The sequence below is a fragment of the Anolis carolinensis genome, chromosome 2, assembly GCF_035594765.1.
Source record: "Anolis carolinensis isolate JA03-04 chromosome 2, rAnoCar3.1.pri, whole genome shotgun sequence".
Taxonomy (NCBI): domain Eukaryota; kingdom Metazoa; phylum Chordata; class Lepidosauria; order Squamata; family Dactyloidae; genus Anolis; species Anolis carolinensis.
The window spans coordinates 209,918,700-209,938,209 of record NC_085842.1 but is presented as its reverse complement, the minus strand read 5'-3'; the positions used below and the strand labels follow the sequence as shown (position 1 = coordinate 209,938,209).

Here is a 19,510-nt window from a genome sequence, read left to right as displayed (position 1 = left end):
TAAAAAGAAAACAAAGAAAAATGTGCACTTCTGCATTGTCCTATAATCCAGATTATCAAATCAAATGCTTTGAATTGGATTATATGAGTCTACACTGTCATATAATCCAGTTCAAAGCAGATAATTTGGATTTTATATGGCAGGGTACTTCAGAAAGAGTAGAATTCTTCAACTAGAATAGAATCATAGAATAGTAGAGTTGGAAGAGACCACATGGGCCATCCAGTATCCCTATTAAATAGGTTGACCTTCTTCTTTATTTTTTACATTTTTTTTCTGCTTCGAAGTGATCAAAGTCTAATCTTTTGGAAGTCTTGAACCACCACCTTCTATAATTTCCACCCTAGTGCTGCACACTTCTCCCCCCACCTCTAAGGTATGTAAGGAGTCCAAACCTCTTAAAAAAGAAAGTGGAGGGGGAGCTGTGATTCTCAAAATAGCAGGTATGGCATCAAGTAAGTTAGCAGATGTTATGGGGATATCTGGACAGCACATTCTGAGCCCTGCTTGGAACCAGAATTTTATTCCTATAGGAGAGGATTTATTGTTTGTTTATAGTTAATTGGACTCCAGCTACCATCAGTTTTAGTGAACAATTCTCATGTTAGGAGATGCTGGGAATTGTAGTCCAACAATTGAAAAGCCAAATTATTCCCATCCTATGGGGGAATCTGAATATATAACTTTTATTGCTTTGCACAGGTATGAGATACAAGCTTCAATTACTGGGATTATTGTAAACATCTCTCCTACTGACCACCAGGCAGCTTCAGTTTTCCAAAGCTTATTCTAAATCAGTGACTAACCCAGCTCCCAGATTTTAATTGGCTGGCATAAACACATTGCATGGATAAAGTGCGATTTTGAACATGTGCAAAGTGCTTCTTCCGTATCAAAAAGGAATTCAACCAAGGATGGGAATGAGCTAGAATGGATGTTTCTATGCCTGAAACATGCTCCCAATTGTAGTGTGTGTGTGTGTGTGTGTGTGTGTGTGTGTGTGTGTGTGTTGTGCTTTGTCTTCTTTTGTGTTTCCCAATTCCACCCCACTCCGGAGCTAGGAAACAGAAGGCTTTTGATCCAATGCTTGGATACCTTCATGCAGGTCAGGAGTCTTGCACTCATCTGTAGAAATCAGATTCTGTTTATCGGTATTGTGTTATAAGCATAACGTAAAAGGTTAATTTAGTTCTGATCCCAGAAGAGCCATAAATGTGATGGTGGTGGTGAATCAGTACTGTTATGTTTTCATGCTTTTGGACACAATGAATAGGGAGACACATTGTCTTTCTCAACACACTGGAATTCAGCACATCCAATTAAATTGATTGGTAGTATGTTCAAGAAAGTGCTCTATACACATCATTAACATGGACCATAGTGCCACAAAATAAAGTGTTTGGGATAGTGCTTTAGACCTACAATCTTCTTTAACTGCTTAGTTTGTGGGAATTGATCCACCCATCATATTAATGGCAATAGCTCAGTTGAATCTCTGCATACAGAAGTATCTCTTAGTCTCATCAGCGGAAAAGGGAATTAATAGGGGAAGGCCATTATGTCCATAGATAATGTGTGGGCTTCCAAGAGGAATCTAACTGGCCCAGTTGGAAACAGAACACAAAACCAAGGGGCACCAAGTCTACTCCAAAAGGCCTACTCTTATGTTTTATACAACCATTATTCTTCCTTTGGGTGCTTCTCATCCTGACAGAATGAAAGTAGAAACATATGAAAACAACCCAAAGCAAGTGTCAGGGTTATACAGTAAGTGCTACAATTTTGCAGGGGTCATGTACACAGGGTCTCTCTGAGAGTTGAAAAATACTAACTATATATATATATATATATATATATATATATATATATATATATATATGTACATACATACATACATACACACACAAATATATATATTTCAAACCTGAGAGAATACCTAGTCCAGTGGTTCTCAACCTGTGGGTCCCCAGATGTTTTGGCCTTCAACTCCCAGAAATCCTAACAGCTGGTAAACTTGCTGGGAATTCTGGGAGTTGTAGGCCAAAAACATCTGGGGACCCCAGGTTGAGAACAACTGCTCTAGTCTCTAGGTCCTCTAGGACCATTTGATCATCAACTTATAGTGGAAAATGACCATAGGATCATGCTGGAGGGCCTACAAATGCCTAGAGATTGAGAACTATTCTTGGTAGGAACCCTTAGGTCCTCCACTGCGACTGTGGTCAAACTCTGGCAGAAGTTGACTATAGAGTCACATTGGTGGACCTAGTGAGTTCTTGAGGAGAATCAAATCAATCAGCAATCAAATTCAACAAAGTTACACCCACTAATAATAATAATAATAATAATAATAATAATAATAATAGTAATTATTATTATTATTATTATTATTATTATTATTATTATTATTATTGACACAACAACATTGTATGACACAGCAAACAATGCTGGATTTCGTATCACAAAATCACAAGTCGAACACTTCCTAATAATAATAATAATAATAATAATAATAATAATAATAATTTGCTGTACTTATACTTCACCCTTCTCAACCCAAAGGGGGACTCAGGGCGGCTTACTATGGCAATAATTCATTGCCAGATTCAGACAATAGCAATAAAATGTGGAGGAATTTTTTTCATAGATGTCAAATTAAAGTTTCCTTTCTTTTTTTGGAACAGTTTCTGTGTGAGACTGTTGTGTTCAATTGTTTCAATCAAAACTACTTGTCCTTTGGCACTGTAAAAACTAAAATATTTGGCATAAAACTCATTTTATGAAGTGGGTTACAGTCCATAAAGGCCTGAGTTTGAAAAAAAAAATCTTTAAAAAAATACAGTTGCCAACATTCCCTCGTCCAAGTCTTTTTGGTGGAGAGCTTCTGGGAGCTGTGATCCAGGAGAGTAACTTTCCCAAACTCTATGAACCTTGTACCAAATGAAATGTGTTAGTCCTTAAGGCAATGGTTCTCAACTTGTGGGTCCCCAGTTGTTTTGGCCTACAACTCCCAGAAATCCCAGACAGTATATCAGCTGTTAGGATTTCTGGAAGTTGAAGGCCAAAACATCTGGGGACCCACTGGTTGAGACCCACTTCCTTAAGGCATCCCTGGAAATCCTGTTCTCTCTTTGCAGTTTTCATTTCATTACATAACCCTACCACCATCCTTTTTTTAAGGCTCAGTTTTAAGTGTGCTGTTAAAAGTGCTTGCCCAGGCAGGATTTCTCAATGCTTTATCTCCAATTCAGAGGTCTCTGAACCCTTGAGCTGGTCCCTATAAACTTTGTGTGTCCAGCAACATATGGTCTGGTTTGGAAGATGACTGTATATGTGTGTGTGAAACAAAGAGGGGGGAGGGGGAGAGGGAATAAGACAAAAAGACAAGCAAAGGAAGATTACCTTCTTTTAGCTCTTTTCGTTTTAAATATGGTCCTTTAAAAAAACTAATTATTGATCTCAGAATGTAGATTCTTCTGTTGTTTGTGGGATGCAAGCAACTTCCCTAACCTTCTCCTTCTATAGATATTGTTAGCTAGATTTCCTGTCCAGCATAGCTAGTGGTGAGGAGTGCTGGACATTGCAGTCCAAAAGCATCTGAAGATCCACACAGACCCTATGTCTCTTCTGTAAGAGCAAAATACTTTTTATTGTATCAGAAGCTAACCAAAGCTAACAGTTATAATGTATTTAAAAGCACAAAGTTAAAAACTTGGCGGATGTTAGGTGATGCAATACTGGCAAAACAGTATAAATTCTCCAGTGGTATTCCGCTGGAGCAAAGTACTAGAGGCCTTTCACATTAACCAGTTATAGTGCTGTGATCCTACTTTAAAAGCATTCAGTTAAATCATAGGGTTTGCATTTTATGGAGTTCTCTGGCTGAAAATTTGATATGCAGCTCTGCAAACAATGAAATCAAGGATGGAATCATGGCCATTAAAGTGGAATCATAGGGGTATAGTTGTATAGTGCAGAAGAGCTCTTTGAGAAGGGATGGGAAACATGCATCTCGTCACAGGGTGTGGGACTTCAACTTCCCTCTCAGCCCAGTGAAGAATCATGGAAATTGCAATCCAACAATATCTGGGGGACAAAAAGTTCCCCATGCCTGCCTTAAGAGTAAATTAGACCATAAAGTGAACATACAGTGCCTGTATATGTGTATGAGTGTGTATTTAAATTATAGTAAATAAAAATCTATGAGTATACCTTTATTTGGAAAGTGTCATTGGGCATCCTCCCTCCAATCATAAACATGGATTGCTCCTGCATGGTTTCTGCTTGTAAACTTTTTAATTGAAGGAGATGCAGTCACACACCAGTTCATGGGGTCTTTGGTTGAGGAATGCTGATTAAAATTAAGCGAATGGCCTTCTGCCTCTAGAGCAGGCATGGGCAAACTTCGGCCCTCCAGGTGTTTTGGACAGAAATCAAAGCCAGTTTACTGGCTGCTAGGAATTCTTGAAGTCCAGAACATCTAGAGCAGGGGTCCCCAAACTAAGGCCCGGGGGCCGGATGCGGCCCTCCGAGGTCATTTACCTGGCCCCTGCCCTCAGTTTTATAATATAATATATTGTATATACATATAATATTGATAATAATATTATAATGTAATACAATATAACACTAATAATAATACCATCTAATAATATTAATTATATATTCTATATTACATATAATATTAGTAATAATATTGCAGTATAGTGGTATAGTTCAATATAGTAATATATAATGCTAATATTGTGCGATGCTAATAATATAATATATTGTATGTACATATAATTTGTAAGCCACTCTGAGTCCCCTTTGGGGTGAGAAGGGTGTGATACAAATGTAGTAAATAAATGCAGTAAATAATAAATAAATAAATAAATAAATAAATAAATTTTAGACTTAGGCTCACCCAAAGTCTGAAATGACTTGAAGGCACACCATCACCACAACAACAACAACAACAACAACAACAACCCTAATTAACTTGACTATCTCATTGGCCAGAAGCAGGACCACACTTCCCATTGAAATCCTGATAAATGTATGTTGGTTAAAATTGTTTTTATTTTTAAATATTGTATTGTTCTTTCATTGTTCTTGTTCTTGTTGTTGTTGTTTTTGCACTACAAATAAGACATATTCAGTGTGCATCGGAATTTGTTTGTATTTTTTTTCAAATGATAATCCGGCCCCTCAACAGTCTGAAGGATTGTGGACCGGCCCTCGGCTTAAAAAGTTTGAGGACCCCTGACCTAGAGGGTCGAAGTTTGCCCATATCTTCTCTAGAGGAGCAGGGAGGTAAACTCAGGGTGCATCTACACTATAGAATTAGTAGTTTGACACCAATTTATCTGCTATGGCTTAATGTTATCGAATCCTGAAAGTTGTAGTTTGGTGAGGTAACAGCACTTTACGACAGAGAAGGTTGAAGGCCTTGTCAAAATACAGTCCCCAGAATTCTATAGCACTGAGCTGTGGCAGTTTGAGTAGTGCCAAACTTCATTCTTTCTTCAGTGTAGATGCACCCTGAGATAGCAGTTTTCCCAAGGGTTTAGGAATTTTGAACTTGCGTTAGGTGGTGCTGAAGCCTACATTTTCCACATCTTAAGGCAAATACTTATCCCCTGCAATGCTCTTCTGTTTCTTTTGGAACTGCTTCACCACCTGGCTCCATAACAAAGCACAGCACCAGCCAAGAAGTCTGTCTGTGTTCTGTTGTAATTATGTTTGATGATTCTTACTTTATGAATGCTTTTGGTCCTTCTTGGCTAGGAAATCTTGGTATATAGCACGCCTTGAGAGGAGGCAACCTTTGTTTTAGCTCAAGAGACTGGTATGTGTGTTTATGTTCGAGAGAGAAAGGTGTGTGCACAGGTGATAAAGTGAAAATGAGTGAGATTCTGCCACAGAAATTCTGCCTTGCTCATCTCACAAGGCCCTGCCCTAAAGCAATTGGAAGGTCAGTTGGAAGGGCTGTTGGCAACCTTGGTTACGGGCAGAGCTCCATCTTGCATCCAGGCCAGGGCAATTTGCTCTCAAGGACAGGAGCAGAGTTACACTGATTTTGTAGAATCAGATGTCATTGCCAAGGTGCACACACTAATGTCGTTGCTGCTGATGTGTGAAAAAGATAAATCTGTCAGCTACGGCTGTGGTCAGGAGGTCACCCTGCATTTATCATGTCTCTTTTTTATAACTTGGGACCATTATGGTCACCCAAATCCTCAGGTTTTCTAATTGGGTGTGTGCTTTTTAAATGAAACTGTGGTTTGGATTGTCAGAATGTGGTCCATGCAATTAGACACTGAGTCAAGGTTATCTCATTGTTGAAGCAGGAACTGTAGCGTGGCAGAGAGATGTGAAGGTGGCTTTAGAACTGAGTGAAATTGGAAGTTTTATGATGAAGTGTTTTAACTATGTTGTGTCCCACTTCAAGCCACGAGGAGAGGTGGGATAATAATAATAATAATAATAATAATAATAATAATAATAATTCTTCAAGTACCGCCTCCCAGCAGCAAAGAACTGGTGGGATCACAAACCTGCAAAAGTATTGGAAAATGAACACGCAAAGATACTGTGGGACTTCCGAATCCAGACTGACAAAGTTCTGGAACACAACACACCAGACATCACAGTAGTAGAAAAGAAAAAGTTTTGTATCATTGATGTTGCCATCCCAGGTGACAGTCGCATTGACGAAAAACAACAGGAAAAACTCAGCCGATATCAGGACCTCAAGATTGAACTTCAAAGACTCTGGCAGAAACCAGTGCAGGTGGTCCCGGTGGTGATGGGCACACTGGGTGCTGTGCCAAAAGATCTCAGCCGGCATTTGGAAACAATAGACAGTGACAAAATTACCCATCATCATCATCAATAACAATTATTATTATTATTATTATTATTATTATTATTATGACACAGCAAACAAGACAGATATGCTGGATTTCGTATCCTAAAATCACAAGTCGAACACTTCCCAAGTGTCTAGGCCCTCATAATCTTTCTAGGCAGTAGGTTCCATTGCTAACCCTCTCTTATTGTCAAGAGGTTCCTTCTAATGTTCAACTGAAATTTGCCCTGTTGTAACTGAAAACCATTAGACCTGGTTTTGCCCTTTGGAACATGGGAGAACAAACTTGCTCCCTCCTAGAGATATTGAAAGAGTGCGGTCATATCATCTCTCATTTCAAAGAAGTACCTTTCCCAAGCTCTGTTTCAGATATACTGGTTGGTGTGTGTATGGGTGGGATATCTTCAAAGATTCCCCTTGGTCCTAAGACATCTTGGCTCATAATAGTTCAGATGTTGAGGTAGACAAGAAAGTTTCATTCATGTGAGTAGGAGACTATCTTTACAGTCAGCCTCTCTCCTCTCATTCCTGAAAGAATGAAGGCTTGTATGGAGTGGCAGGCTCACAGGTCAGTGAAACAATGAATTTACCTTAGGTTTTATTGCAGGCTTTTAATGAGCTCTCCAAGGTGCTGAATCGTATTCCTAAATATTTCCAGACCTATGGATAGCTTGTTTCAAAGCTGGCTAAAACCTAGAATTGATTCACCTCCCGCCAGCATGGGAGCCACTAACCACTACAGGTATAGAGTCAATACTGATACTATTATTTATACAACATGTTTACCACCACATGTGCAGAGAACCTTTTGAGCCACGTTAGACTGCATACAACCATTCTGTGAGGTGGGGCATTAGTAATTTCCCTTCCATAAACCAAGAACCAAGGTAACGGGAGCAGGGAAGAGAAAGCAATTTATTTGGACATCAGAGTGAACCCTTTAAGATGGTATGCCATACATCAGTGTGCAAGTTTTCAATAGCTCTTCCTGAATGTTGATATAGAACAGTGGTTCTCAATCTGGGGTCTCCAGATGTTTTTGGCCTACAACTCCCAGAAATCCCATCCAGTTTACCATCTGTTAAGATTTCTGGGAGTTGAAGGCCAAAAATATAGATATAGAAGTAAAACAAAAAGGGAGGGAGAGAAAATGTAGTGTGTATGTGGAGCTTTTTCTGCATCTCCTGTTCCTTTCCAAGGTCTTAGACTGAGTTGCCGGGTTATGCCTCATATTAATTAGCTGAGCAGCAGAAAAACACAAGGAAGCCAAGACAGAGGCAAGGTTGCTGAAGATTGGGTGACTTTGAGGTCTCTTACGCACGGGGTTGTCATAGGGTGGAATCATCTTGACCACATTTAACAGCAACACTGTGTGATTAAGATGTTCAGTAAAGGCAACTAAAGAACTACAGTGAGCTTTATCAAGTCATCCCCAATTTGGGATTATTTGTTTTTTATGATCACAAAATTTGCCATCCTAAGAATTATCTATTTCTATATCCAGAGGTATTTCTTTTTCCTAATACTATGACAATAACCTTGAAAGTCTCTCTATCTCTCTTTGTTTGTTTATTTGTGTGTGTGTGTGTGGGGGTGGTGGTGGTGGTGAATAAGCACTGTTTGGTGAAATTTCAGAAGCCTAGAGGAAAGCTAAGCAGAACAGATGATCAGGTGGCATCCATAACATTACAGAAGGTTTAAGTGAGTGACTACACGATTGGACTGTAAGCTGCTATTGGTCCTTCTAGCACAATGGGCTCAGATTGGGATATCATCAGCCCCTATGACAGACCCTTTATGCCTGCCATTGCAATTTGAACTTTAAAAATTCAGGGGGGAATTTTTATGTCATTTGTATTCTAGCCTGAGTTAAAAACTCTGCAAGGAAATCATCCTATGGTGATAATACCAATAAAAAAGTGAATTGGTTCAAAGTGTGGTGATCCCTCCAGATGAGTACTCTTTATATTTTAGACTATAGATCCCATCATCCCCATGCTATTTAGGATGGTGGGAGAGGCTGTCCAAAAACATCTGAAGGGTGCCATGTAGAGAGAAACTGATGTAGTATGAGGAAGGCTGGAATTCTTCTCCCTGTCTTATTTTTAGTGTATTTTACCCAGATATGTTTTGTAGTCAGGGCTTTTGCTTCTTCTTCCACCAGCTTATTTAGCTGAGTACTATCTTCACATTTATTTGGAGGATGTGTCTTGACTCACTTTGATGAGCCTTCTGATCTTTAAACCTCTCTTGTAGTACCTCTATTCTGTTGTTTCAGCACACAGGCAAGGGACTGTTGTATGCTGAAGATGGTCTCCCTATTTGTATCCCTTTTGGATCTCCTGTTTTGTGACAGCCTGGAATTCAATCATTCCATATTTTCTTTTTCGTCTTTGCTACTGATCTCAATGGCAAGAGCATTTGCTTTGGGGAACCTGGCACAGCCTTTTGTGAGCATTTTGCAGACATTGCTGTAGCAGGGTGATAATGGCCAAGACTCTGTACAAACTTGGCTTAGTGCCTTATTCCCTGTGACCTTCACATCTATTGTTTTCCTTGTGGTTTGGTAATTTGAGCATATCTTCATCCTGAGTGTTCCTGGCCTGCCTGAAGAGCGAGCAAACGTGATGGGCAGGCAGAGCTTTGTCTGCCTGTTCCACCTTCTTCCTCTACTTCCACATACAGCTGATGGTTTTAGGAAGTGCCTGAAAGGGTCCTGCACATACTGGGTCTGGAGAGGACGTCATGGGGCATTTATAATCTTAGGGGCTGCAGAACTGAAACTCAAAATTCCTGAGTCTTTGGGTGGATAAAAAGAAGTTGTGAGTGGATGTAAGGAACACTAGTCTGAAACCTTTGGGTAGTATTCCTGCATCCCAATTGGCCAAATCGTCTCACACAAATTCTTTGGACCCCCCTTCCTGTGCCAAGAGGTGTCACCTAGATATTCTTGGGAAGAGAATATATTCTTTGTTCCATTCCATGTGCATTTTAGAAAGGTTGCCAGCTATTTGCAGTGGAAGGCAGGAAGAAGTGGAGTTATCAAGAAACTTTGACCATGTATTCCCCTTATCCAACCAGCTTTCTTTCAGTCCCCCACTCAAAGAGGAGTGGCTCAAGGGTATGCCATTCCACAGGCAGCACCTGGTCTTCCACAGACAAAGGGGCTTTGTCTCACCTGCCTTCCCCCCCCTCCTTCTTGACCTCCTTATGACCTGAACAAGGGCAGCAAGGAGTGCAGCTTCTTCAACGTTTGCATCTGGGCCTGTTCCTTAACCACAACAGTAGCAGCACTGCAGAAGGGAGAAGAGACATAGTGTTTTTATTAGGAGGGTGGGAAAGTGCCACTCGATCGCTCTCCCTCCCAAGGAGTACTGTATTTCTGACATTCTATCATGTCCAGTGTCATGGGAAGGTAGGATTTAAGTTCAGACATATTGAAGGACTGAAAACTGCTTCTGTTCCTTTAATGATTGTATAGAAGAGAAATTTCTCCAGGTATTGATTGCTGCACAACCAGGTCACAAGCCACACACTTGCAGCAAGCAATTCCCTCTTCTTCATCGCTGTTAAAGGAACAGAATTCCATTTGATTTTTCAGTCTGATAATTCTAGAGCGACTTTCTCAAGTGGAGGGGGATTCATACAAGGACAACATTATCTGCCACTCTGTGTCTAGGTATGTGTTGCATGTAAAGTTAGGAATTCTGAATGTATTTGTGTGAATGTGCACTTATGATTTCTGATGTTTGTATGTGCCTCTACAGCAGTGGCTCTCAACCTGTGGGTCCCCAGATGTTTTGGTCTTCAACTCCCAGAAATCCTAACAGCTGGTAAACTGGCTGGTATTTCTGGAAGTTGTAGGCCAAAACACCTGGGGACCCACAGGTTGAGAACCACTGTTCTACAGGATGGAGTGGTAACAAGAGGTACTTTTTTGCCCATTTTTTGCCGTGGTTATGTGTTGTGTTTGTGAGTATATGGAGGGAGAAATGTGATTGTTTTTATTCTACTTTTGTGTTTCTTTTGTGTCAACATGTACAAGAATCACCTATGCTTGTGTAGCATGCCTTTATGCTTACATGTTGATTAATCAGGTAGGAGGATGTTGGTTCTTGGAATGTTTGTTCAAAAACACACTTATTAAGGACAAAAATTTATACACATTCACTTGAGAGTGACCAAGTGAGTGAACACTCAAAGGCTTCACTGATTTCAGACCTGACACCTACTTCAGCTTTTTCTTAACTCTGTACAGCCAGGACTTTCTAAGCGCTCCCCACTTTTCCCACTCCTCCCCCCTAAGCCCAGGGACAAACTCAATTATGCTTGGTTTTCATTTCAGCTGCAGCTCTTCATGCCAAGACCTGCCTTGGGAGGAGAGCACTTCACAGAGGTGGCAGAATAGTGGTGTTGGGGAAATGAACTGTCAGTAAAAGAGGGGGCTGAGAGAAGTCTCAGGGGCAAGCTGGGAAATCTGGAATGGAGAGTGGGATTGTGAATCTCCACAAGGTGGTGAGATGCTCCAGCTATGAGCGGGATCCTGTGTCAATGGGCTGCAGGGAACCTACAGAATTGAGTGGAATAAGCTGAAGGACTTCTGTACACAGGTGCGTGAGTGAGAGATGCACATTTAAATGTTTTCTTCAGATAAAAACAAACTTTAGAAGAATTTCTTTGTTGACTTGCGACATCTCTCACACAGGCACACATGTAGATTTCTGCAAATGGAAAGTCAGCATATTTGGCAAAGGAGTTGGTTAGTCTCTGTTTATCTCATTATCACTTTGTGATGTAAGAGTTTTTGCTATTCTGATTTACTTGGAGTGATTTTCTTAGGCAAGTTTCCAGAGAGGTAGCTGTGTTCTTCTGCATCAAAAACAACAGAAGACGTCTGTGGCACTAAATATCAACTGACCTTCTGTTTCACATGCCCATGTTAGCTGTGTTGGTGTGCCACTGGGAATGGGTGCATTGTGAGGAGTAGCCCATGGCTACTATTCCTAACATGGAAATTCAGGCTAGCTCCCAAATGGGATCTCTAGCTCACAGTGTTCAGCTTCATTCCAAAACTATATTTGGGAGCTGGCCTACTGTGTTCTCTGTTTGACCATGATGAGAGTTGCTTGATATCCTTGATCTTTTCTTCTTCCATTTTGATTTACCTTTACAAAAATAGTCAAAAGATTGGGAAGAAAAGGATGAGCTGGATGATGGTGACAGAACGGATCCTGGCCATTAGGAGTATTCTGCTTTGTGTGCCTGCTTCCTTGTCTCTGGTTTGTTACTTTCCGAATCCTGACCAATGATACGACTAAACATAGGGATCGTTGTGTCCTGTATTGGGAGAAAGATGGAATAAAAATAAAGCAAGTAATAATAATAAATAATTCATGCCCTTAGTTGCCTAGTAACTGTGATATATTTTCTCTCAGTTTCCCTATTTTCCAAATTCAGGTCCCTTGACGTGGATGCACTATAACTTCTGCCATCATCAAGGGGATTGGTGGGAGTTTCAAACAACATTAGGGGACTGAAGGCTGTGGAAAAGGCCACCAGATAATGCAAAACACACAATGGTTCCTCTTTCAAAAATAACAGTCTGTTGGCCAAATACATCTTTTACTAGTGGACAAGCCAGTCCTGGACCAAGAATTAATAGCTGTTTCCTGTTGGGATGCCAGCTATTCTTTATTCTGCAATGTCGCCTTTACATTAAGAAAAATGCCTGTTAGCATTATAAAACATTCTGGTTCTATGGCTCAGAATGTCCTTTTTATTATTATTTCAATCATTGCAACTCTAAGAGTGGTAGTTATTTTTGGCTTATATTTTGATGCAGCTGGCCTAGTTTCCTGCTATAGGACCAGTAGGACTTTCTTGCTTCCCAGCATTTCTTCAAGCATGATGATCTTCTGGTAATCCAGAAAAGCTGGTTATATCATGGATTCAGATAATAACAAGTGAATACCAAGATGAACTCAATGTAGTTTTGCTGTGAGGAAAGAACCCAAATGTCCAGGTCTGCTTTGCTTTGCTGAGGGCCCAGGATTTGATCCCAGATTATCTGTTTATCCCAGGTTATCTGGCAGTGGGGACTCATTTATTCCAGTTTAAAGGAGATAATCTGGGATTGGATGATGGGATAAAGGGCAGTGTGGAAGGGTCCTGAGTGATCTCTGTGCATGTTTGTGTGTGTGTGTGTGTGTGTTGGGCAACAATAGTCAAGACAGATGTTCCTTTCTTCTTTTGATTTGCTCATCACCTACAGTCCTCCTGAGAACCCGAGAGAAGGCGAATCAATTCTCTCCTTTCTCCTGCAAGGCCGCCCTTAATCTGTGGTTGTTCCAGTTGTGCTTCTCCCTCTGCTGCATGCTTGCCCCACTTTTGAACATCTTTAATGGGCTGTGCTTTCTGGAACCTGTTCTGCGTGGTTGAGGAAGGGAAGACAACTTCATGACGATGGTGGTGATAGTTGAAGGGGGAGGGGTGGAGAAGAGGAAGGAAAAGGGGGAACTGGGAATCACCATGCGCAGTTTGTGCTATTTCCAGCATTGTCCCTTTTACATAACCGCTGAGCAGTTTCCTGCATATGCAAGCAAGAGTGTGGGCGAAGGAAGCCACCAGGAAAAAAAAACCCACTGAGGGCCATCCATTAGGTAAAAACTACATGCTGCACATACCTATTCTTCCCACTCCTCCAAAACCTCAAACCACATATAAGTAGGGATAACTGGCAAGGTTGGTCCACTTAGTTTCTTGACCTTCAGGGGTTTTGTTTCTAACACTCAGGCCCCTTCCACATAGCTGTATAAACTTCATATTGAACTGGATTATGTGGCAGTGTGGGCTCAGATAACCCAGTTCAAAGGAGATGTTGTGTATTTTCTGCCTTGATATTCTGGGTTATATGACTGTGTGGAAGGGCCCTCAGTGGCTTCAGTGTTTTTCTTTCCATTCCCTCCCTCATCACTACTGCACTGCTGCATCCTTGCCTCTGAGCTCAAAAATGCTCCACAGCTCGAAGATATAAATGGTGAAAGTAAGCTTATAGCTCATCTTAACCCTGTTAAAGCTTCACCCAGGAAAAGAGCTTTTGAAGGAAGTAAGAAAAACTGCTCATTGTAAGATTATTCTTCCATCCAATCACCACAGCTTCTGCCTCTGAGTTTATTTAATCTCCTATAGGTTGGCATCCTTATTCTTTGGTTGTTTTTTAACATTGATGTTGGAGTTATTGGTGGAGGCCACTCTAGCTGTTCTTGTATCCCCTGCCTTTGTTGGGGGGGGGGGCATACAGGAAAAATAGTATGAAGTTTGGCAACAGAAGGCCCTTCCCCACAGCCCTATATCCCAGAATATCAAGACAGAATAACCAACAATATCTACTTTGAACTGGGTTATCTGAGTCCACACTGCCATATATCCCAGTTCAAAGCAGAAAATGTGGGATTTTATCCAGCTGTGTGGAGGAGTTCTTAGTAGGAATCAAGGATAGGATAGGAATGCAGATTAAATTGGTAGAAAATTGGTAGAACTGCACAGCCAGCGCATCGCACAACACAGGGCAACTTCTGTTGGGACTCTGTGGGGCTCTGTTTCCGCAGCAGAGAGGAAATGGGCTTCACTGTGTCGTGTGATGAGTTCCGTGGGACTCCGTTCCAGCAATAGAGAGAAGTGGGTGGAAGACGCTCCTCTCTGCATCTGATGAGGTCCTGTGTATCTACTTGTGTTATAGCTTTTCAATGGAAGAAATCCATTCCTCTTGGGGTGCTGTGAGGGTGTCTCTCACTTGTGGCACTTGCCCAAGCAATTGTTGTTGCTGACCCACAGATTCTGCTGCCAGAGGCAACTGTCTCATTCTGCCTGGAGCCAGCCCCTATGGAAGGAGTTGGCTTCGGCAGACAAAACCACCTTCCCATCAATTAATAATCTTGAACGACAGATTTAAAGTCTCATAAAGATTGATGGGAGACCATGAAATTCTTCCGCACAGACTTGCACTGAGCACTAGGATTTCCTACTAAAGCTTCTCAAGGTGCATTTACACTGCGGAATTATGCAGTTTGGTGCCACTTCAGTTGCCATGGCTCTATGTGGTGGAATTGTTTGTCGTTTGGTGCAGCACCTGTGCTTTTTTGGCAGGGAAGGTGAAAGACCTTGTAAATCATAATTGCAGAGCACTGACACATGCCAGTTACCGTGGTGTCAAACTGCATTATCTCTACAGTGTAGATATACCTTCAGCAGTCTCTTCAACTGGACAGCAAAAATGCTGTGTGTAATTACCCGCTTCTCCGGTTCCAAAAATGCTGTGAGCCAGTTCTCGTTCTCTCAGGACCCAAAGAGCCTCTTCACGTCCTTAGGTTTAGGCATGTGAGTGGAGAAGCGGAGAATACGTCCCCCATTTGGGACATCACGTTTCATGTTAAAAAAACAAAAACAAACAAAAACCAGACCTAAACCCCCAGGTGGCTGGCTGCTGGCATATGTCCAGTCACCCATCATTGTTCGGAGGCGTCATGCCTTCTCTTCCTTACTATACACAAACCCAAACACACGCGCACCCTGCTGTCGACACCCACACACATTTGCAGTGCCATCTTTTATTGATGTTCTGCGTGGCCTCGTTAGGGGGAAAAAAACATGCTTCTATTCACACAGGCAGATGGTTGGCTTTTTTTGCGGCTGATGGTGGGAATGGCAAGGAGAATCTCAAACTCCTCCACATTCATGGAAAATCCCCCTTCTTGCACTGAGATGGTGGTGAGGGGGGAGCTATTGGCCAAGCTTTCCGTGGAAGTAGCCATGGGCAGCCATCTGCCTCCCTGCCCCCCCCCCCCAAAATCAGGTTTTTGTTTTTGTTTTTCTAGCTCTTTGTTACTGATATTTGCTGCAGAATTTTATTGGAAATTTCCATGCAACTCCTTCAACATCTAGAAATGCTAGGAGTAACTTTTGATTCTCCCCATGATTGGAACTACAACTCCTACAATTCCTTGCCATTGGACAGGGCAGAATGGGTTCCCAAAGGAAGAATGTCCCCATTTAGCAGGGCATGCTGCAAATAATAATAGCACTAGAAATATTAGGTAAGGGCATTTGTCCTCTTAGTTGCTGTGGCTTCTCTCTCTTCCTCTCTGATTTAAAAACCAGAAGGGCCTTATTATCTCCCTGTCTCTCAGAAAGATCCTCTAGCTCTCATTCTGGAGCCTTGCCACTCTGCTGTTGGGTAAAAGTGGATATTAAGCTGCTCTAAGCCCTTGCGCCATCCTAGTCCTCTCAAGCAAGTGTGCCAGGGACAGGCCGGGCACGACAAGGGCACAAGAGAGCCTTAAGAGTGGCAGGTGGTCCGGGTTTTTTTTTCTCTTCCAGAAATGAAGGAAAATTGAGAAAATTGTGACAGGTGACAAATACACGTCTTTCAAAAACATGCATGCCAGTTTGAAAATAACGGTGAATTGTGTTTCTTTAAACAGCTAGAGAGCCTGGAAGGCTCTATATTTTTGTATTAAATTGAAAGCTTCAATGAAATTGTGATTCTTTGCTTTAGTGTAGCTCCATCATAGGGTGGAGAAAGTGCACCCCAATGAGCAATTTCTGTGCCCCCCAGAGCACCAGGGTCCAAAATTTGTGGGGAGGCCCCCTAAGTGTCTTGTGGAGGTAGGTAGGGGGCAACTTTGGGCCATCCTGGACCATTTTGGGCTTGTTTTCCCAGGAGGAGGTGAACTAGAAGTTGTCTTCGTGTTGAAAGGAATTCTAAAACATTTCGAACAATCTAAGGAGGCTTGTATAAAAGTTAAAACAAAGTAAATCCTGAATGTGTTCTTGTGAGATACTATGCTTGTAATATCAAATATTGGTTTGGAATTAAGTAAACAAGATTTAACAGCTTTACAAAAGATCTGCTCCTAGTAGGGATAGTTACTTTCGGAATTTGCTTTATGTCAACACTACTGCCATTTGGCACTGTCCATGGGATGTTGCTAAAGGATCTACACTTTAAAAAGCACCACTGCACCACTGAGTGTAAGGCTGAAGTAAGGCACTGCCAAGCATCTGAGTGGTTAGGGGGAACACAAACACACTCCAGCAATTCCAACAGCCAGTGCTTCTCTTGGACTTCAACTTCTACTGTCCATAACTTTTGTCATGCTAGCTTGGGGCTGATGGGAGCTGGAGTCCAGCAATATTTGAAAGGCCACAGGTTCATAGAAATATAAAGTTGGGGGAGATTCCTATAGCCAACCAATCCGATCCCATTCTACCATTTAGAATACCCAACCAAAGCATTCTTGACAGATAGCCATGCAGCCTTGGCTTAAAAACCACCAGAGACTCTACCACACTCCAAGGCAACATATTTCACTGTTGAGCAGGTTTTCCTATCAGGAAGTTTTTTCTAAAGTTTTGATAGAATCTTTTCCTGTACTTTGAACCCATTCCTCTATTGTACATCGGTCAAGTTTTAAGAAGCATGCTCAAAAGGACTCAGCGCTTGAATGCCTGCTGTAAGGATTAGAAGGGAAAACTTTCAATTTGGAAGCAGAAGGCTCAGTTGGGGTCTGTGTCAACTGCTCAGAGGCCAGGATAGCCCTGGACCTGTTACTTTTGCATTATTTTGAAGGTGGATGTTAACCTTGTGTCCCAAGCCATTTACACCAATGAGGAAAATGTTCACAACCCCAACCCTTCCCAGCATTGGGGACAGGGAGTCTTTCCCTTGCTCTGATTGGCTTCCTAATGGTTCTTTGTGTGATGCTATACCTTCATCATAATGCAACCCCAAGTGGGGACAAGACCTCTTGCCACTCAAGGTAAGGGAGGGTTGGCACTGGATAGCTATTGGGTCTTCTGGGAATGCCATGGCTGCTGCTGCTGCCCAGACTTGGAATCATACAGCATGGAAAAAATGGTGAGGAGAAGGAGTTTTCAGGAAATCTTTCACCCCTTTATCTCATCCCACCTGGACACTCCTTTGTGTTTCTGCCAAACAAAAACTCCAGAAAATGGTTTCTTTTCAGCTCCATCTGAAGCCTCTAACATATTGCATTCAGACAGCAAAGTTATAGCAGTTTGACAACACATTAACTGCCATGGCTCAATGCTATAGAATTCTGGGAGTTGTAATTTTGTGAGATATTTGCCCTTATCTGTTAGAGATAACCAACTACACATTTCAGAATTCCATGGGATGCAGCTATGGTGGTTAAAGTGGTGTTAAATTGCTTTAGTTCTGCAGTATGGATGAGAAGAAGTTCTTCAAAATAACATACTTTACAAAAGTCTGGAAGAATTGCCAGCCAGAATTGCCCTGCCACTGTAATTGCTCAGTGAAGATAGATATGTATATATTGTGTACTTATGTTTATTATTGCATTATGTCTAGTTGTATGGCTTTAATTTGTATGGTTTTCTGTTATGTTGGAAACTGCCCTGAGTCCCTTGAGGAGATAGGGCGGTATATAAATAAAGTTTTATTATTTTATTACGTATGGTAGCTCCTCTGTCCTCTAACTTTGGTATGCCCTTTTGTCTACCGCAGGCTTTGCTTAAAAGGCAGGCCCTTTATAATTTATGTTGTTCTAGAAAAAATGGTGGGACATATATACCTCTGGTGGCTCAGTGTGTTAAAGCGCTGAGCTGCTGACCTTGCAGACCGAAAGGTCCCAGGTTCAAATCCAGGGAGCGGAGTGAGCGCCCGCTGGTAGCTCCAGCTTCTGGCAACCTAGCAGTTCGAAAACATGCAAATGTGAGTAGATTGATAGGTACCGCTCCAGCGGGAAGGTAATGGCGCTCCATGCAGTCATGCCGGCCACATGACCTTGGAGGTGTCTACAGACAACGCCGGCTCTTCGGCTTAGAAATGGAGATGAGCACCAACCCCCAGATTCAGAAAACGTCAGGGGAAACCTTTACCTTTACCTTTACTATACTTCTTCAGTCCCATTGTGTTTCCGAGTAGAGTTCTTAGGGGACCTGAAGTCTTGATGCTGAACCACATGATATGTGTGGGAGTTGTCAAATGTTGCATATTCCCTGTGGTGTCACCAGCACTTGAAATTTGCCCTTTTTTCAAGTTTTGTGTAAGAATCATACTGTTTGCATCAGCCCTTAGCTACCTTTCCACTCAATAACAATAAGTTGTTATTTGTTTGGACAAGATAAATGACAAACCACATCACTGTCTGCTCTCATAACAGCCCTGGCAGGTAGGTCAAACAGAGAGAGAGGGAGAGCGACAAACCAAAAGGAATTGTACCTGGCTTTCCCAAGTGACACTCCACATAATAGGAAAGCTCTGAACAGGACTGATCAAGTCCTTTAAAAGCCCTACACACTTAAAAGATTTTGGTACTTCCATATACTTCTAATTGAAAATATAAACAATAATAAGCTTACAGTAAGATGGAAAATAAGATTTAGTTTTGTATACTCCCACTTTATATTTGAAAAGTTTTCTCCTACATTTTCTAAGTTCAAAATCCTTATATTATGGGATCTCCCTTGTGTGGAATCTGATTCAGCTGTACCATTGGTAGTTTTTCACAGTAAATCTGCAGAGCCAACTTTGCTCTAATTAGTGGTAGTAAACATTAAGTACTTCACACCTGGGACGTTGCTTTGTCTTGTTCTTGTCTTGTCCTCTCTGTCTCT

At 41.6% G+C, this 19,510-nt stretch overlaps 1 protein-coding gene across 7 annotated transcripts in view; it reads left to right on the top strand.

The window, feature by feature from the left end:
• znf385a (zinc finger protein 385A) overlaps positions 1–19,510 on the top strand; it is a 259,354-nt gene that overhangs the window by 113,404 nt on the left and 126,440 nt on the right. For 2 of the 7 annotated variants that reach the window (XM_062971637.1, XM_008103605.3), the window contains exon 1: positions 10,759–10,782. The exons of 4 other annotated variants lie outside the window; for them this stretch is intronic. The gene's annotated coding sequence lies outside the window, so the exon portion shown is untranslated. Of the gene's footprint in view, positions 1–10,368; positions 10,533–10,758; positions 10,783–19,510 lie in introns of those variants that run through there. One more of the 7 variants, XM_008103604.3, reaches the window with a different exon arrangement.